The sequence below is a fragment of the Mauremys mutica genome, chromosome 2 (genome assembly GCF_020497125.1).
Source record: "Mauremys mutica isolate MM-2020 ecotype Southern chromosome 2, ASM2049712v1, whole genome shotgun sequence".
Taxonomy (NCBI): Eukaryota; Metazoa; Chordata; order Testudines; family Geoemydidae; genus Mauremys; species Mauremys mutica.
The window spans coordinates 126,584,664-126,603,109 of record NC_059073.1 but is presented as its reverse complement, the minus strand read 5'-3'; the positions used below and the strand labels follow the sequence as shown (position 1 = coordinate 126,603,109).

The following is an 18,446-nucleotide window of genomic DNA, read 5'->3' as shown; positions in this document are numbered from 1 at the left end:
GAAAAGACTGCTGAAACTCAGGCCACTTCAACCCCACCTCCCCTGGGCTGTGAGGGCTGCCTCCAAGAAACTCAGCACATCATTTCCCCCTAGGATGAGGGGGAAAATAACTTGGGTTTGTACTGTGGGGTGTAACTGGGAGTAACAAAGAGAAATTGAGAAAGGCAAAATTATAGACTTAATAATCAGGGAAAAGATTCATAATAATCCTGAACTGGGCTATGGAATCTCTGCAAGACAAGTGTTAGAAGCTGCACAGCTTACAACATTAACAGTGAAACTATTCAAAGCGTGAGAAAATCACTATTATAGGGAACAATGATATATGTGTAAGGGGGATGCACTAGGCTCCCGACAGGCAAAATATAACTGACAATTAATTTCTGTCGTCATATTTATATTTATTACCCAAAGCCTCCTTTCAGGGCTACATTGTGCTAGGTGCGGTACAAACACACCTGCCTCGTGCCCCACAGGGCAGACAGACCGTTTTTATGATTCCATGAGCTGTCCACGTAACCTAGGCAGAAGCTGCATGCATGTACTCACACACCACCACCTCTGCATATTGTCATGCAAAGTAGTATTTCTCTGGGAATTCATGATTTGAAGGTCCAGGAAGTTAGGATAGCACAGAAAAAAAAATTCAGTCATTTTTGATGGAAAAAAAAAAGACAGAAATGTCATTTCAGGCTTAAACACCCATTCCCCCACACCCCTCAAACAGACACACACAAATAGAAGTTATGAGCATGTCTTAACCTCTTTTCCATTTTCTGCTTTTACTATCACTACCAGCAGATTAGACAGAGCTGATTGCTTTAGGCTTTAAACTGAGTCAGTCTATGGGGGGGGGGGGGTGTCTTTAACAAAGCCCTCCCCCCTGTACCCTCCCACCGCATTCACTTGCAAATCAGTGTGTGTCTGGAAGTGCCTGCTTTCCCCCAGCCCTTAACCCTCCCATACTGAGTGCTCCTGCAGAAGCAGCAGCAGAGCACTGTGTGTGTGTGTGTGTGTGTGAGGGATGTTTCCTTTTTTTTTTTTTTATTAATCAGGAGCACTGAATGGAAACCAATCAGATAGAGAGCCCCCTCGGCTTCGGCTCCCTGCATGCCAGAGTTAAAAGTGATGCTGGGAGAGAGCGACCCCCACTTAGATGCGAGTAGATCCAGCAGTGGAGGTAGCAGGCAGCGTGGCGGACAGCAGGCAGAGCAGCAGCACTGTTTCCACGCCGGTCACTGTATTACTGCCTGAGGCGGAGCACTTGTCCTCTTCCCTTCTCTTCTTACCGGTAAGGAGATCAGGCTTTGGACTGGTTCAGGGCAAGTTAGCAGAGGAGCAGCCGGCAAGCAGCTGCCTTCCCTTTCGCTCGGTCGGGTGTGAATGCTCCTGAAAGCCGCTTCTTTGGCAAAGTTGCCAGCTCGGTGCTGGAGGGGGGCACTGCGCGCCCCGGCCGCTGGGTGTGCGCGCTGGTGTGGACGGGCGCTGCAGCCGCTGATCGCTGGCAATTAGCGTGTTTAGCGGGGCGTGCAGTTGGTGTCATTTTAAGTAGGGCAAAGAGACGCGGCGTCTTGCTGCAAATTCATGGCCCTAGCAAAACACTTTAGCCGAAGGAAGCGGGGGGGAGAGAAGGGAAGGGGCCGGGGGGAAGCAGCAGCAGCTTGGTAAGAAAGTACCTGAAATGAGGAGGGGAGCCAAGGGCAGGTTGTGAGCGATTGCGATGAACGCGGGGCAAGAAGGCTCGGGCGGCCAGGCAGAGCGGGGGCGCAGCAGAACTGAGCGCGGGTGAAATTAGGGGCGTCCTAGAAGGATAAATCGGGCCGGGGGATGGGGGTGGTACCTGGAGCCGTCTAGAAACTGACACTCGTGAAATTCTTTATGGGATGATGGGGTGGGGAAGGTACAGGGGCTGTATGATTACAGAAAGACATTGAATCTATACCTAGTAGTAAATGAGTCTAAGGAACTGGTGTCACCCTATCTCTACGTGCTGTATAGTGAAATCATGTTTTATATATAAATAAATCTCACACTGTTTTATATGCGTCTTGTGCAAAGAGTTGCAGCAAGAACTAAGCAGTCCCTGTAGCGGTCAGGGGCTATGGAAAGAAGTCCTGCCACTGCTGCAATAAAATCCATATTTTATGGAGAGTTAAATGCAGTACTTTGTATGTGCAAGTGGATGGTCACCTAAGTGACTCCCGCTGACATTCAAGGATCAAGAAGTTTAATGACCAAAATTACGCCCAGCCTGACGCCAGATCTGCTACTTTTATCCAAAAAGAGACGATGAGGCACCTTTTTAATTGACACCTAGGGTTTAAGGTTTTGCTATCACTCTAAAGGAGGATCAGGTAGCCAAATTGCTTACTGAGTGTAAAGTCAGCCCTTTGTTTAATTTACAGTTATTGGAACAAAACTGGAAGGGAAAGGATGCCAATTCAGGAATAGTTAATGATCACACACATACCCACACCCATGTATTGGAATACATATATAGCATTGTTTCTGTTTATCCTTTCATGGGACCATATTTAATAGCACCTTGGAAATATCGTAATTCAGGATGGAGTTTGGGTAGGAGTCCCTAGTTTTAATAAAAATAAACATAACTCTCCCCATCAAGATAAAGGCTTATTTCATGCATTTTCTAGAGTGAAATATCTGGTGTGCAGTCAGTGCAGGTGCGTGCATATTAGTTTAAGTAAATCAAAAATTTGTTTAACAGCTGCTCATGAGCAGTATAATGCTATGGGTAATGATGCATCCCTATTTTTTTTTTTTAAATCTTTTAAAAGGCAATTGAGTCAATAAGTTTGCAAGTGTGAAGAGAGTGGAGCGGTGGAGATCTAAATCAAGTAGATTCCTTCTTCACTGATATATACACAATTTTTTGTAATAGGTCTGGCAGCAGAGATCTAATTGGATCGTTTCCTTAAAGAGCCCAAATGCGCTAATAAATATTTCAGGGAATCCCTCTCCTCTCCAATGTTATCTGCCAGGGCAACTGTAAAAATATAATCTCATATGCTTGTGACTTTCCACTGCATTGCAATCTTTCTGGACATATTTCTACTGGCTTGTGATTGACTCTGGAGATGGGGGAAGCAAACATAATCAGAAGCAGCAGTACATTTTCAAGGAAAATGGCACTGATTTAGTCTTGCTGTAATTCCTTGCAATTATTTTTGCAGTCATTTCAGGATCTGGCAACCTGGGGTCCCTGTAGGGGATTTATTAGTCTCTCAAGCTTAGTGTTTCTCAACCTTTTTGATAACAGGGAATGGCTTTCTGCCTTCCTAAACTATGTCAGGGAGATCTCAGGAACCAGGGCTGGTGCACAGAGTGGTAGCTGAGAAATGCTACTCTAGGTATTTTAGCTTTCACACCAGTTCATGGCTCTCATATAGTCCAGTGCTAGCACTCTAAAGGTTACAGTTATAGGCACAGTCATCATTTTCTTACAGGTTGTTCACTGTTAGAAATATGCATCTAACTTCTGCCTCCCCCCACCTGCACAGCTCCCCTGTGCAAGTAGTAACCTAGTGCTAAAGATAGTCTTCCCTTTTGAAAAGTAAAGTTTGCATTTTGCACTACTCTGTTCATTTAATTGAGAGACTTCCCTTTTGAAATTGAAAGCAAACACCCACATTACAGAAAAATGTTTTTCTCTGCTGCAAGTGTTTCAATTTATAGAACTTCTGAATGGTTAGCAGAACATACATAGACTGCAGCCCCTACAAGTGATGAAGTTAATGTGCAACTCAAGGATATAATGCATCCCTCAAGTCCTGAGCCTCCCCCATCCTCCTTCTGCTCAGTTCATTAAATTTATTTTCATCTTGCGAGTGAAGATGTCAACATGTTGATTTTCTCCTAGTTATAGACTTGAGGAATGGTTAGATTTGGATGGGATCTCTGTGGGGTCACTTAATCCATGCCTGCCTCCACGATAGTAGCAGGGTTGCTTTAATAATCCATGCGTAGGAGAGCATTGGTATTCTATTCATGTTTAAATGACAGTGTTACCCAGCTCTTGCCTGACTTATTGGTGTGCTGTCTGCATTGACATTTGGTTTCTTTTGCAATTTCCCACTGCCAAGGCTCAAGATGCTCAAAAAATGGCTTATGAAGCTCACCAGAAATGATGACTAATTACTAAGGTGAAAAGCAACTAAAACCTATAAAAACAAACAAAGTTGGTAAAATACTTTGGGAGCAAGCAGCCTGCTGTGATGGTACACAGCATGTTGCATAATGATGGTAATTCCTTCAATGAGTCTGCTGCAATGATGCAAAAAATAAAGCAGAAATGGTTTAAGGTGGCTTTTGATTACCATTACTATGCGTGAGAGGGAGCATGGAGGGACTACACCACTGAAGCTATTGTCCTTGACAGATTTTTTAAATTAACCCCCTGAAGACTAGGATAGCTAGTGTAGCTGTGCGGCTTTGCTCAAGGGCTTTTAGTTTTTGTAATCCCTTAGCCACACAACTCTCAAAAACTAACCAGCTAGCTTCAGCTGTGATTAATCTGCCCTGCTGTGCAGTGCCATGCATTGTTCCTTTGCTGTATACCTTACCATCTTTAGGATAAGTCCCTGAAACTATGAATTGGAATAGGTGAACAGCTCTGCATGCTGGTGAATCAATCTCTTCTGCTGCCTCTGTGCAGGATTCGACTTGCCATTTAAATATTGGTTCAGAAGTTTGAAATGTGTTCCAGGCAAGATAAAATCTGGCAGAAGCTGGTTTGCTTACTCATGGCAGCCCATTCTGAGGCTCTGGAGAAATCAGGATCCCTGGTTTATAAGGATAGAGAAGTGACTCAGTCTGAAATGTAGGATTTTCTTTTTTAATAGTGTTTCAACTCAGCTGCTGTCTGCCTTATTTGCCTAACAAAAAAGGCACAAAAGCAGATTATCAGTCCCTATTTCAGTTAAATAAAAAAACCCATTGAATAATGCATAATAAATGCAAAGCATCAGGAGCATTATGCTAACAAGGGAACTGCAGAAGAAAATAGTTATCTGTCAATTGTATTGTTTGCGACATTGCATTAGAACTTGATTAGAAACGACTGTCTGAAAACAATACAAAAAGTTGTGTTTTGGGGTTTCTTCCCCCATCCTGTTTTACTTTCATTATAAATCTCATTTTAAAAAATTGTCTCTTCTCCTTTCCTAGGGCCCATCCTACATCTGTTAGAGTCAATGGCAGCACTCCCATTGTCTTCAGTGGGCGTAAGAAAAAGCTCCTCTAGTGCATGGACATTCCTCCTGTTTGTCCTTCTCCTGCTAACCCAGTATTCAGCCTAATACTGATCACGCCTTTATCAGCATTGCTCCATTAATTTAAATTGACACTGGATTCACAGCAGAATTGAGCCATTGTCTCTACACTGGTTGTTGCTAATTGTCAGTATTGCCCTTTTTTTTTTTTCCAGCCGATTGGTATAGCACTGGTTCCTTTGTAAATCTTGTCCAGCACTAGGTGTTGAAGGCTGTTTATAAACAGAAATATGACTTGTTGCAGAGGGTGTCCCATGATGAGAATGTCTCAGATTATACAGATTGTTCATTAAAACTATCCAAAACCTAATGCATTTTACTGGAGGCCTCTTACAACCCCAAGGATCTTTCCACACCACCAATCATTTTTCTCCCTCAGGAGCCTACATCTTAGCAGTCGTCTCTTGCATCAGAGGAGTGAGCAGGCAGGTCTACCTTTTAGAACCCACAGCCTCTCTAAATCAGCTGTAAGGGGTAATACTGAGAGATCTGAAGTAGTCTTGCCTTCTCATGGGTCTTCTAGCTGGCAGGGGTAGCCCTCCCAGCCTGGAGAGTTTGAACCTAGGTCTCCTTTCTGATTTATTGCAAGGCCACTGCTCTCCCAAAAAGCATCTCCAAAAAGAATTAGCAAAGAATTGATGACTTAACTGTGATGGGGTCAGAACACTTGACAGCACTGTGGTGAGCAATCCAGGATTACACAGATACTGCATTCCCTTGCCCCACACCCATCCCTGAAAGACATATGCCAGACACCCCCTTTCTACCAGACATGCATAGCATATACATTTCTATCTGCTCCCATACAGGAACTGTGCTCACCTTGCTGTGTTTTAAGTAGCCTGTATGATAATGGCTTTGCTTTAGCATGGGCAGATATTTTATGGATTAATGAGGTTGTCTTGCTAGGTTATATATATACACAAAGTGTTTAATTGTAGCCATGTGATTTAGATTTAACTGCAGTATACGTATCCACCATCTCCTCCCAACCCTTCCCTAGTGACACACCACAACACAGTTTTGCAGTAATGTTTACAGCTGCTTGAGAGATAATAGGTAGTGTGTCTTTCCAGCATTTCTACTTTTGCACCTAATGATGGACCCAGAGCAGGAGGACTTAGGAGAAGGGTCAGTGGAGATTGAAAATTAGCACAGAACTTAAACACTAGTCGAGCTTCCATAGGTATTGCAGGTGTGTGCTTATTTGAGTGAAATATAGAGACTCCAATCCGCAAATACTGCACTTCAACCAGCAGTTAATAGCTACTGAAACAATAAATGCTGTTCCATCAACATGATCATTAGCATGGAACTTGGCTTTAGCATGAAGGGTAAGACCTAACATGAAGAAAAATAAAATTGGGATGCAAATATCTGTCTATGAAGGAGCCTCCACTTTGTATTCCATAAGGAGATTGGAACAAAAATCTGTTCTGCATTAAAGTGGGTTAGGCTGCCTATACTCTGCTGTGATCAAGAGGATTTGAATCAGGATTCTAAGACTAAACTAGGTTGAGCCCAGCTACAAACACAGAAGTTATAGCCTAAGGGGGAATGTTCTTACTTACATCTTGAAAAGGATCAAGGTATTTTTCTATCATATTTTTAAAAAGCACATTGCTGCCTTTAATTTCCTCCGGAAGCTTGCAAGTGAAACCTGTTTTCTTACTGATTTTTTTCTTTTTGTGTGCACAGTGGTTTGTCATTGTAGGGTTTCTGATAAGTACCATCTTGCTGGTATTAATGATTAAAAATGAGTAATTTCTTTATAAATATAAGAAAAGAGAATTAGTACTATCCTCTAGCAAATAGGTTGCTTTGTATTTTCACGGTGCTGTATGGATACTAAGGAGTCAGGTTTGGCTTTGTCCTGCGACAATACATAGTTCTATCCCGAGATTGCCTTCATTATGATAGTATCTGATCACACCACAATCTTTCAATATGTTCATCCTCATAACATGCCTGTGAGATGGGCAATGCTTAGGCATAGGAAAGCTAAGGGCTTGCCCAAGACCATAGAGGAAGTCTGGGGCAGAGCTTGGGTTTGAACCTAGGTCAGCAGAATCCCATGCTAGCACCCTAACCAACTGATCATCTTCTCTTTTCTGCTCATTTATGCTGCTCCAGGAGCAAACTGGAGCTGGTCAAAACATTTCAAAATTATTATTTTTTTTTAAGTGTGTGTGTGGAGGTGACTAACTTTTTTTCCCCCACAAAAACCAAATACCTTGCCTTTTTTTGGACTAGCTCTAATACTAGCTGAAATACATGAACGCTTTGTGAAAGATGTCTCCAAGAAAGCATTCCCTGTTTTTTTTACCAGCTTTAGAGCAGACCAGGAACTCGACTGAGTCACAATCTACTCCCTCTTTGCGTTTTGGGGCTAGAGATCTGAGCCAGTCATCTACATGGCACTGGTCACTTCTCCATCTGCGCTGCCTCAGCTGCACTGGCCAGCAGCTTGGGTTGTGGAGCCAAGGCTTTGCCCACTTCCTGCCTATGTGTGTTTGGTGTGAGGAAGTATTAGCCCCATAGAGGCTGCTCTTTCCCCCCCATGCTACATTATGGGCACCCTGTGCAGCAGACCAAGGAGTCACATTATGACCCTTTCTCCCATGCACCTCAAGACAATCACACTTTAGCGTCCCTGTAATGTAAGTCTGCGATATTAGTTCTGTGGGAGAAACAAGGTGGGGAGGTAGTTGTTCAGAAGTTGGTCTAATAAAAGCTATTACCTCACCCACTTTGTCTCTCTAATATCTTGGGACCAACACGGCTACAACGTCACTGCACACAAACAGCGAAGGATATAAAATTTAGCCGTCTGAAATGGAAATGCCGCAACATGAAGAAAACAGGAAGCAAAAAACTTAACAGCAACATCTACTTCTTGAGCAAATGCAAGAAACAAAACATCATCCCCAAAGGCCTCACCAGAGGTCTGACACAAGTTGCTCCACCCACCTTGTCTGTCCAATATCCTGGGACTGACATGGCTACACCACCACACATGCATTATTTCCATTGCACAGGCAGGGAAACTGAGCCACAGGGAGGTTACTTGTCCAGGACCAGTGTGTCATTAGCACACAGGTACTGTGGCACTGAAGGTAATGTAAATGCAGACAGAATAAATGAGATAGTGGTAGGGCTGGATTAGTACTAAAAAGCACCTGTCTCAGCTGTGCGCTCAACCTACTAGACAAACCGATCTGCAGCAACAGGAGCTAGAGAAAGCCCACTTCCCCCTTTTCACAGTTACAGACAGCATTCGGGGAGATCACAGAGGAGGAATATACACATTTAGAATCCCTTTCATGAAATAACAATTTCCTTTTGTGAAATGAGAGCTCACTTTAGCTGTCACTGCTGCAAGGGAAAAGATGCAAAAGAAAGGTTTGAGTCCGCCAAACTTGCTCTTTTAGACAATCAAAGCCGTACCAAATAATTTTTCAAAACTGTATATTTTGTCAAAACTCCTTTTAAGTGTAAGTAACCGTTACTGTTTTTCTTTTCCCATCATTGCTGGTTATTAAGCTTTTTCTTTGTAAACATAGGAATTTTTTCCTAATGCTGCTGGACTTTCTGGTCTCTTTCAGCCAGGCCCAGATCTGGAACAACACTAAGCGCATGCTTAACTTTAAGCACATCAGTAGTCCTACTGAAGTTGACAGGGCTACTCATTTGCTTCACTGTTTTACTGGAGGGTTCTCGGGAGTTTCCAATGCAATGTGTGACACCACGACAATTGATTCTATGGTGACCATATTGTGACCTCCAAAACACTAGGCGTGGATGGGTATCCCTAAATAATAACTCAGGAAGGAGGAGGAAATTAATTAGAAATGAGAACAAACAACAGGGGATGGGGGTGAGGCTCAGTCTCCAACACTCATTGAAAACCTTGCTAAAATCTGATACCCACAATGAACCCATAGAACGACTTGCACGGCATGGGGTTGGATTCCTCACCACAAATCTGCAAGGATGAGGTGGCCCTTGTTAATTAGCAGTGATGGGGCAGGAAAGTGAAATATAGAAGGCATACAGAAAATTTGGTAGGTAGAGCAATATACTATAAGGGTTTGCCTGACTGTAGCAAGGGTTCCATTCTAGAATATAGCCATATTCAAGAGCTAGAGGTTTGGACGTACGTATGAAGCCTTCAAAGTGGGCCAGATTTGTTCTTCAGATGCCCATGCCTGCATCTAGACTTCAATGGAAGCTGTGTGCACACATTACCCCTTGGGGCATTCTGCACCAAAAAATTCTGCAAATTTTATTTGTCAAAATAACACTAAATAATCACACCAGTTTCAATTATTTTGAGAATTTATTTCAAAATGCCTGTCAGCAAGTATGTCTGTAACAACATAGACACACACAAAAATTCCCCCAGGAGTAGAGAGTTAAAGAAACCCTTATGATAACCCTCCCCCCCGCCTTCGGCAGTGTCTTCTATGTGTGAACTGGGCTCTGCCAGGTCCAGTAGCCCTTAGTGGTGACCAGCAGTACTGCAGCCCATTTCTGTGGGGGGAAAGGAAATTCTCCACATGCATTAATTACTGCACAATTCTAATTGTGTAGTGGTGCAGAATTACCCCAAGAGTAACACATCCAAGGGCAAAATTAGGCCCAGTGTATCTTATTTATTTATATTTAAAAGCAATGGCACTATTTCACAGACACCTGTAATCTCAGGTTTATTTGAAAATGTGTACTGCTTTTAAGGCAATGTTTCCCTGTCAGAAATAAAAGGGTGCCCTTTGATTTCTAGAAAGGGCTTTCTTTTTCCTTTCTTTTAAAAAAAAAATCAAAAAAAATCCAGGCTTCCACTTGTCTACACACAATTTATTCTACTGTGAAATGAAATTTTATCATATTTTAACACTTTTAGCATGTCTTTTGCAGGATTTCTAAAATGGTGCCTCATTAATTTACTGTAATCCATTTGTCAGATATGCTTCAAGCTGCCGGATATTTCATTCACTTTAAGGTATCATAATTTTCCTTAGCAACAGGTTGTAATTTCAACCAGGCTGGTAAATGTGAGGTCAGAAGCTGATTGTCACAAATCTAGGAGGTTAAAATATAGCACACATCCTCATTTTCAGAGGAAATATTACACTGAACCCTAACAGAGCAAATTTACACAGCAGGATTTCTCAGGAGTTGCTTATAGCTGGTTATGACTGCTCATTTAATGTTAAATAGGCAAGTATATTGTGTGTATTTACTGATGTATTCACATTTAACAAGACAGACATTAAAAATAGCTTTCCATCTGAGATCAGCATTTCAGCTGTAGATTTGTTTCCTGCCCTCACCCCTCACTGTCTGTCTGCTATCTTACAAAGGCCTGGGACAGTCCCTGATGGTCGGAACACAAGAGGGATCCTTTATCTGTGTTGCCATCTAGGAGGAAGGCTTCAGAAAGAGGCTTCAGAATGCATTCAGGGCTCTCAGCAGCACAGGACAGTCTGAAACCACTCCCTAGAGTTTGAGTCCGTGAATGTACAGCACGTACTGTAGATTGCTGTCAGAGACCGCAGGTTCACAAAGGCTAGCATAACACGTGTTTGACTGGAGCCAGGTCAGTATGGTCCAAAAAGACTAGATGACCTAACAGGTCTTTTCCATCTCTGACTTCTATGAAGGGAACACAATATTTCCTTGGGAAAAAAAGAAATAAGAAGGAATGAAGTGCATTTAGGTTTAGGGTGCATGTTATCAGTCACTGTCCCCCTACATCTTTTCTCATTTACTTACTGTTTGCTATTCTTCCCCTAAACCTCTATGCGCTTATCTATTGTTTGATTTTTTTTAAAATGACCCCCTAACAAGCCCTGTATTTGGTGACACAGTCAAGCCACCAAAAAGCAAAAAGGATGACACACTGCAGTGGAGAGCTGTGTCACAACTCTGAAAATTCATTAGACATCTGCTTGTTGAGAACTAGACTGCTTTTCCTTACATGGAGCATCAAGGGCCATATACTGCTTGCCTCTCTCATGCTGCTGGCCCATTGACTCAAGTAGGATGACTCACAAGAGCAGAACAAACAGGATTCAGCCACAAGCTGGGATAAGATGAGTAGAGCCCTGCAAATCCATGGATGTCCAGGGACCATTTTTGCAGATTGCAGATTGGAGGCCGATACAAATTTTGTATTCTCCCAGGGCTCTAAAATAAGTTATTGTAAATAACAGAGTCGGGCCATCAGAAGTAACTTTCTAATTCAAGCAAGATTAACTTGATGTGCTGTCAGCAATGAGATATTAAAGATGATCGGGAGAGATAGAAAACTTTCATTTAGATGGAAACATGACTGATTAATTAAGCAGTAATGAACAAGGAGCCTTGCCATGCATGGGTATGAGGCTCACAGTGCTAATTTAGCACAAAGTACAGCTCCCAATTTGTTATTAAATTAAAATGGCTTTTTAAATTGTTTACATTTTTTCTTATCTGCTTCTGTGTGGCAAAATGATTATCCTGCTGGTTACGGAAACCAGTCAGAGCCACAGAATGTGGGGGGGAGGAGGGGAATTGTCCTGTTTTGTAATTAAGAAATACACTCTAATATCTGTGACATCATGAATAAGCACTTCAAAGCAATGAGTGTGCTTTGTGCTGCATATTAAACCAAACAATTAGCATGCTAACAAGCAGCTCTGGACATAGAGCAAAAATGCATTGTACTTAGGGAATTTTTGTTTTTAAATGCAAAAATCTGTTCACCTGACTTACAAGTAAATAAAGGGAAAATATTTTTTAAATATTCAGAACAGCTTCTTTTTGATAGGCCTCATGATTAGGTCACATGGCGAAACTTTTTCCACCCCATTAGTATATGATGTTAGTGAGAGTTATTTTTCATGAGAGGCCAAGTGCTATGGAAAATAGGGGAACAACAATAATAAAAAAGCAATGTCACTACAAGGGTAAGTCACAAAGAAGTTTCACTATGACAGGATCGCTCGACAATAGCAATTTGTCATGCATTGTGATATAATTTGATGGGTTCATTTCTTAAATGAATTATAAATTACCTCTGTATATCAACAACAGAGCTGGATTTTTTAATGTAAATATTCCCTCAACTTTTTCTTCCTTTTCTAATCCATTTTCCTTTATACAGAAATGACGCCCCCCATCTAATCTTTCCACTAATAAGGTGTTTAATAATTTAGAAGCCTAAAGAATGAGCATATTTCAAAGAGGTTGGTATCAATGTTAGTCTGAGAGCCTCAGGCTATAAAAATGTGGAAGAGGCTACCAAACTTTTAGAGTCAGAATCCCAACTGTCTTTCTGCTGCAGGCAGCTATTTTATTAAAGTTGGTATTAAACAACACTGCCTAGAGTCTGATTAACAATGTATGACTGCCTAGGAAGGATTAGCAGAAGCCTATCATTTTGATATTTAAATCTTAATTTGCATCTAGGAAAAAGATAGAATTTATGCAGGTTTACAGTTTCATTTATTATTTATTTTCTGCTGCATCCGAAACAAATACTCATCTGCGCATTTCAGGCATACTTTGTTTTACTGCTCTTTCAGGATCTGATCCCAGTCCCACTTTGAAGTAAATGAGAGCTTTTCTATGGACTTGGGTCGCAGAAGAATTGGCTCCTGCCATCATGTGATGAGCCACATTCTGCAAAATGAGAATTGCCTTCCGCTAGGTGCCAAGCACGTCACCTCTGCTGAAGTTAATAGGAATTGAAAGTGCACAGCACCTACCAGGATTGGGCCCCAGTTTTGCATGCCTAAGAACTGACTGCATCCAGCAAATGTTATTCTAGAGAGTGAAATCTCGACAGACATGACTAAAATTTACTTGGCAGGCAATCCCAGAGAGCAATTCTCTTCTCCTTTGGTCATAATTTACACTGTACAACTAGTTAATCTGTGTCAGTGACTGGCCTGGTACCAGGCAGACTCCGCTTGGGGGAACACTGCTGCCACTACAAGAAGGAGTGGGGAGGAACTGAGCTGGACCTGCAGCTGCTGGGTGGAGATGGAAAGGGAATAGGAATAAACCCCAGAACAGATACTAGACAAAATTGTGCTCATTTGCGATAGTAGAAAACCAAAGTAATTCCATGTACATTGTAAAGGAGGTGCTCCTCATTTGCAGCTGTGTAATAGCAGAATCTGGCCCATTTGCTTCAAGGCTATTTTTATATATCTATTTCTACAAATAGAAATAGAAAAATGCTACATTTCCAGTTCTGCAGATCTTTATTTTAAAATGACCTTAATGTCCCCATGCCCCAGACCCTCTCAAATTCAGGTCCTCACAGAAAGATTTATTTCCACTTCTCGTCAATTCTTCAATGGACTTAATGCTCATGATTATTTTAGGGGTCGGACATAGTGGCCATACCCTGCAGTGCTAAGGGAAAAGAGCGTTCACTAGAGGTTGGTAGCTCAACTGGCTTGCAGTAAGAAAGATATTTTGTTCGCTTGAGTCTCACTAGTCAGTGAAATAGAAAAAGATTCAAAGGAGATGCTGTTATTTAAGCCTCGCTGATGCTTTCCATGGCCCTGATTGAACTCTTAGCTTTGACTCGGCAGCTTCTTTTTTAAATCAACAGCTTAGTTTTGTCTTGAGCTCAAGGGCTTTCAGTTCTAAACACTAGATCTATGGTCTGAAAGTGGCTAGTTCTTCAAAGAAGAAATGAATATTAACCACATTATAAGGGGACATTTTTCATGTTATTTCTGGCTTTCCAGAAAGTGGTCAATTAACTGCTTCTATTTTTGTTGTGTTCTTTGGTCTGTATTCTCCGGTCAGAGTTGTCATGTGATTATCTCCATACTTTGCAATCAGGAACTTTAAGCATATCTGTGAGGAGTAAGTCCTTTAGATTCAGAATTTACCAAAGCTCAAGAGTTTGTTCGTCTTGTGCTTTTGAATATTTTTTTAATCAAATTACAGAGTCAGAGCCTCAGCTGGTGTAAATCAACATAGTTCAACTGACCTCAAGAGAGCTATGCTGATTTACACCAGCTCACAATCTGGCCCATAAAGTAAATCAGCAATAGGAAATATGTATATAGAAGTTATCTACTGTTGAAGTTCCCAACCATTATCATAATGTGGACCAGATCTTAATAGAGATTGTCTCATAGGCAGCTCCCCTCCCATTTGTGATGGTTCAAACCAATTTGCCTCCCATTCATGATTCTGGGGAGAAGCTTCCCTTCCATTCACAATACCATTTCATAGCATATTAATAGCATTTTCACTTTAGTTGCTGTTAGTGTGTTAAGTGTTTTGTCCTTTTAAAAGTTAGTCACATGTTTTATTTTTGATCTGCCTTCTCCAGTTTAAAAATTCTCAGTAGTTGAGCAGAAGCAACATCACACAACATGAACAAACAGCCCTGGCCAACAGTTTATGATCAACCTGGAGGATGAATTATTCATCCAAACTAGTCTGCAGATAATTATTATTTATATTACATTAGTGCCCACATGATTGTGCCTGGCAGTGGACTAGGAAAATAGTCTCTGGCCCAAAGAGGTGGTAAATATGTTCACAGAAATAGAGTTTGGTTCAGGGATTATTAGCTGACCAGAAAATGTTATTAGAAAAAGACTGGCTAAACTAATTGTTGTTTAATTGTAGTTTGTAAGCAACATATGTTGTACATGCCTTGGTCAATTTGAAATGCATTATTTTTACAAATACGCTGCTACCCTGATATAATGCGACCCGATATAACATGAATTTGGATATAATGCGGTAAAGCAGCGCTCGGGGGAGGGGAGGCTGCGCACTCCGGTGAATCAAAGCAAGTTCGATATAACGCGGTTTCACCTATAACGCAGTAAGATTTTTTGGCTCCCGAGGGCAGCGTTATATCGAGGTAGAGGTGTACATTATGTACTTCAGTTAATTCCTTCTTAATGGGCCTGATCCAGAAAAATCTCTGCACTGTGAAACTCCCAACGGAAGTCAATGGGATTTTCACACACAGGGGATTGTAGGTTCCCTTTAATAAGGCATGACCCAAAGTACATAACACGCTTGTAGCACTGTATGAGAATGCCTGATGCGGAGGGCTGCAGGATCAACCCCAGTGTAAGGAAATCATGCTGAAACAGGATAAAAGCAGAACACAAAATTGCAAGACGTATACTATAAAATGAGAGAGAAGCAAGAAGTGCATAAAAAGAGCCTTGGGAAACAGCGCGAAGGTCAAGAAATGTGCCTGTAGAGCTCTTCAGGCTAAATTCTGCCCTCAGTTACACACTCCATTGTCTTCATGGGTAGAACAGAGGTTAGAAAATGTCTCATATTTTGTTAATCCTCAAACTCCAGAGTGTTCGAAACCAGGCTGCATTCCTGTTTTACTGATACGCATTCCACATCAGACAATAGGCTTCTCAAACCCACGTCCCTAGATATTTTATAGCTTTCTCTGGTTGATTTCAACATCAAGGAGAACTGAATCCTGTGGCAAATTTTGACTTCATTCTACAGCAGACTCTGATAACATGTCACTTTGCAGTCACAGACACAACCCCTTCCTCCCAACAGAACAACTACTGGATAAAAAATTCTGGGAACACTGGCTTTCCACAGACCCAAGCCAAAGCTTTGGATACTGGTCAGGAACTTATTTCTACCACACACAAGTGCACTTCAGTGTCCAATATGGGCCACATTTTCAAAGGAGTTCATGGGATATTACGTGCCTGATTTCCAGTTGAGTCTCAGCTAGAGATGGGCTTGAATCAAAACCCTAACTTCAAATACAAAAATCTGAACCTGGGTCTAAAGTATGCAGATAGTCCCATCACATCTTTATAATGGGTAGAAAGGAAACCGTTGATCCAAACAACCCCAGACTTTTCAGGAGGGGAGGGAGAATTGAAATCAAAATACAAGAAGAAAGTCTCAAACTGAAAAATTTGTCTCAATCCATCTTTAAAGTTTATGCCTACAGTTTAGTACACATTAGCATAATCAAGCAGCCACTGCCCATTTCAAAAGTGGTTGGCCTGTGCACAGTGGGGATCTGGCCCTACAATTGTAAAGTTAGAAGATGCTTTGGAAAATTTACCCCCCCACCACCCTTGTTTCTTCCTGACTAAAAATGCTCAGAAAGTTCTAGAATACATTCTTAAGAGTGGCAGACTTTCTTTTGTGGGCTCAGTTTGGATTAACGAAGTTTACATCTGGAATTCAGAGCCTGCTGCGCTACCCAAATGGGGTGCAATCCAAGTACTTAAAGGTGCAAGTGCTAAACTTTGCTCAGTTCCCCCCCACCCAAGTCAAAAGTGTGGCTAGCCATTGTGGCCCTCAGTCTATCTAAATATATAGCTGAGTGTCATAACTAAATGGAGCGGGAGGGGTAGAGGGGGGGAATGAAAACCTCACACTAGAAGTGTGACCTTTAGATACTTGCATTTTTGCCTTTGAAAAAGCTAAAAGAGTTAAAAACGCATCACCAGCTCTACTGGAGACGGGAGCTAGGCTCTTCGACCAGATTTCCACACAGCGCAAGTAGTGTATGACACCAACCTGTCTCATACCACTGTGTCACTGTCACCATTCAGTCTGCCAGCACAGAAGGAAAAACCCAAGAGACTGTCAGGTGTGTAGGGGTGGACTAAGAAGTAAACTGCTGTTTAAACAGGTTTATAAGGAGCGTGATTATATTTCTTTTTAACAGTCTTTTAAAAAGGCTTTTAGAGAGCAGTTCCTTCTTCCCCATGGTGCTGTCAATTGGCAGATGCCTCTGGGAGAGTGGGGGGGGGGGGGAAGCGGAGGACACTACACTTTAAAAGGCTCTTAAATGACATTGTTAAAATTTACAGCCACATTGTTGAAAGCCATTTCAGGAGCAGTTTCTCATCCTTCCCCCACAGCCTGCTCTCACCTGCCAATCTTTTCTTTTAATAGGCTGTATTCTGCCAGCCTCAGTGGTGACATGGCAGCACCTGACTTGCTGGCTGGCATTTTGCATTATTTAATATACGGATATCAACATGGGGAGTAGGAAGAGTCTACACAAGGCATTTTACCAACAAGTCCCCTGCTCACATGCAGCCCAGTTCAGATGCTGATGACCAAAAGCCACTACCAGCTGATGGCTGTTCAGGGGATTATGTGAAAGCAATTAGTGGTTTCAATCTATTTCTTAATGCAAAAAAGTGTCCATATCACAAATGCCTTTAATTAGCACCTTTTGGGGGCAGTTTCAGAGAGGATAAAAACTGAAAGGCCTGGGGTACAGAGCTGTCATCTTGCCCCAGACACACTCCTGCAGAACAGGGTTGTGGCACCTAGGCAAGCTAATGTGAGGAAACATAAATAGAGGTCTTCAATCCCCAGGGCTGTCAGTCTGCTACACTGCACAATCATTACATCAGTATGGGGGAAAACAAACAAAAAACAAAACAAATGCTGATGCCAGATCAGATTCTTATTTAAAAGGCTACAGGAGAGGGAGAGATTCCTGAATATCTAGGGTTCTGTTCAGAACAGGGAGCTATTTAAAGGGGCCATTTATTCATTACATCTCAGAAGAGGAGACTATCACAGGAGCAAATTTACTTTTCCTATTCTCCAGCCATGCAGGTGAAAGACCTGCACTAAGTATACCCAAGGATACTGGAGCACATTTTCAAGAGTGCCCTTTAAACATGTGCTTGTGAGATTTCATGGTGAGAGGTACAGCAGGTCATGATTTTGTAGGCACAGACTTAGAGGCCAATTTTGAAAGTGTGAGCTAATAACGTAGCGCTCAGTCATGCAGGTCCTTACTCTTCTGAATAATTCTTACTCAAGTTCTGTTCTAACACAAGACATTTTTTCCCTTTAAACCCTCACATGTCATAAGTTGTTGAATTACAAGAAGCAGCTGGAGCTTCCTTTTCCACTGAAGCCAGCAGGAACTATTCATATGAGGAAAGCTTTGTGGACTCAAATCTTAATGTTTTCAGATACAGTTATCTTAAGATCTAGGAGTGGGGGATTTTATAGGGGCACTGCTGTGGAGAGAGAAAAATCGCATTGCATGCATACGCTATTAAATAGAATGGAATCTAATTTCTAAATTCTCTCTCTCAGTGTCACACACTTTTCTTAGTTTTCTTCCACTGTCCTCTAACTGAGATGCCCTAGCAT

At 41.8% G+C, this 18,446-nt stretch overlaps 1 protein-coding gene across 1 annotated transcript in view; it reads left to right on the top strand.

Annotated features, from left to right (window-relative positions):
• Positions 1-1,120: 1,120 nt before the first annotated feature.
• CDH6 (cadherin 6) overlaps positions 1,121-18,446 on the top strand; it is a 113,752-nt gene continuing 96,426 nt past the window's right edge. The window contains exon 1 of the mRNA XM_045005453.1: positions 1,121-1,291. The gene's annotated coding sequence lies outside the window, so the exon portion shown is untranslated. The remainder of the gene's footprint in view (positions 1,292-18,446) is intronic.